The sequence below is a fragment of the Megachile rotundata genome, unplaced genomic scaffold (genome assembly GCF_050947335.1).
Source record: "Megachile rotundata isolate GNS110a unplaced genomic scaffold, iyMegRotu1 scaffold0954, whole genome shotgun sequence".
In the NCBI taxonomy this organism is placed as follows: Eukaryota; Metazoa; Arthropoda; class Insecta; order Hymenoptera; family Megachilidae; genus Megachile; species Megachile rotundata.
This window is the reverse complement of record NW_027474251.1, coordinates 42501-45000: the sequence shown is the minus strand read 5'-3', so window position 1 is coordinate 45000 and position 2500 is coordinate 42501. Positions and strand designations below refer to the sequence as shown.

The following is a 2500-nucleotide window of genomic DNA, read 5'->3' as shown; positions in this document are numbered from 1 at the left end:
CGGGTCCCGAGAGTACCCAAAGCAATAGCGTCGCCGACCGGTAATTCAAAGTTTGGCCAGTCCAAGGACTCCGCCTGCCAACAGCCCGCCAGGCCCGGTTACGGCGCTAAGTCCGTACATCCGGTATCTAGACTGGAACGAGCTTGCGGCGGTCCTGGACGCAGTGCGTTCGAGAATTTTGCGGCCCGATACCGTCTGAGTACCGTCGCGCAGTCGGCCGGGCATCCAAGGGGCTGTCATCGTACGCTAAAAGCGACGGACAGTCTTCGCCTCGGGCCTTAGACCGACACGCAACGGGTCGCGACGTTCTACTAGGGGAGAAGTGCACGACTACATAGCCGGAACATTCGCCGCGGGTGGTGTGCCCACGCCGATGGGAAACCCGCCGTAACGGGACCATCCGGGGCACTATCGCACCAACACGGGAGCCAGCTTCGTTGACGATGAATCTCCCCATTCGATCTTTTGGGTTTCTCGGGTTTACCCCTGAACGGTTTCACGTACTCTTGAACTCTCTCTTCAAAGTTCTTTTCAACTTTCCCTCACGGTACTTGTTCGCTATCGGTCTCGTGGTCATATTTAGCCTTAGATGGAGTTTACCACCCACTTAGGGCTGCACTCTCAAGCAACCCGACTCTAAGGAGAGATCCACCCGAGACGCGTACCGGTCGCTACGGGCCTGGCACCCTCTATGGGTAAGTGGCCCCATTCAAGATGGACTTGGACGCGATTCGATGTCTCGGGATAAACGGATCCTCCTGAACACTACATTTCCCAGCGGCGTTAACCGCGGGATTCAGTGCTGGGCTCATTCCTGTTCGCTCGCCGCTACTAAGGAAATCCTTGTTAGTTTCTTTTCCTCCGCTTATTAATATGCTTAAATTCAGCGGGTAATCTCGCCTGCTCTGAGGTCGTCGAAATTTTATTATTTCTTTTCAAAGTTATACCACAAACTGTACGCTCTTTTCGGGGTTTCGACACGTAATACGAAAGGTATATTAATACCAACGACGCACAGGGATTATGTCGTTCGATTTTTTCCTTGTATCGTTCGATAACCAACTATTTTTCTCTTTTCGGATCAACACAATATCGTCGACTACTCGAAGGTACGTACGAGCCAAAATGAAAGCTCGGTGTCTCCTCTCTCTTTTGTTCGACAAAAGAAAAAAGGCACTTAAAACGCCGCATATTCGGGCAGGCGGGACAACGACAAAAAAAAAAAACGACGACGACGACGTCCGGTTGTTCTCGACTCGCGTCGGAGTATATATGTATATATTATAATCGGATATATCTTTTTATCTATCCAGGGCGCGTTAAAACAAACGACGAGGAGAGACTACGACAACGAGGAGATAAAGGTCGGACACCTTTTCTTCTTACCCTCGGCGCGCTCTCGCACACGATCGTTTCATGTTTCTTTTGTCCCCTAAAGGATACATATACCGTTACAACATATTTACGTTCGAATATACACTCGACGGTCGATAAACCGTAAAGACGCATCGTCCGATACGTTTTTTCTTTTGCTGTCGCGTTCCGACGCAAAATCCCAAGAAAAGGGCGAGAATGCCAGAGACAGCCATGTAAACCATCGGTGACTTATCATGGTCCAGAGAATAAAGGGTTAAAGGAAAAAAGAAATCCCATTTTTAACGTGCGTGGTACACCTTCGTCGTGTATATATCGTTCGATGAAACCACGAGCGCACAAAAGGAGGAACAAAAGCGTTTCGAGATCGATCTTCGGTGTAAATGTCATTGTTCATTTGCGTTCGACCGTTGTTCGATAAAAGAAATTTAACACACGAACAACAATGAAGGGAGACTCTCGCAAGACGATCACCAAATAAGCGTTTATCGTTCGATCGGTCCGGGTTTTTCAACGTCCGTCCGGCACAATTATGCACTTCGAGGACTGGACGACCGGAACCCGTATTGGGATCGCGCGGTCTTCCGCTTCTAATCAACGACAACGAAGCGATCTGCGCTTGTAAATGTTAAAAAAAACGTGGCGAAGCTACGATCTCGTAATAATTTAACCGTGAAAGAGCTTCCGTCGCACGTTTATTTTTAACTTTTCCCCTCGTTGTATAAACTTTCGCACCGTCGAAAAAAAAATTCGACAATCATTTCAGACAACGTCGGGAGCGCGGAGAAACGCCGTAAACACGCTCTACTCTCGGCTTGCTTCCTTCAATTGGTGTCTAACAATTCTCTCGCAGGGCGAAGAATCATTTTCTCTCTCGTCTAAATATCCTTCTGTAGTTAGGTGTTTTCGACTCGGGAGCGCTCTTTCACGGGCGGTCGTATATGGTCTCTTTTAGGGGTTTAACTAGAAACCACGACTCACGCAAGCCGAGATAAGCGCATTCCGCCGAGAAGATCCTAAAAACTAAGAATTGCGAGATATACGAAAATGTTCTTCTGTCGCCTGTGAAAAAAATGAACACTAGCAAAGAGAGGGCGAGACACGAACGTTCCATTTAACATTCTCC

General features: G+C 48.3%; 1 pseudogene; it reads right to left on the bottom strand.

The window, feature by feature from the left end:
• The window catches only part of LOC143266487 (large subunit ribosomal RNA), a 5240-nt pseudogene extending 4326 nt beyond the window's left edge, over window positions 1-914 (bottom strand).
• Between the last annotated feature and the right edge of the window lie 1586 nt (window positions 915-2500).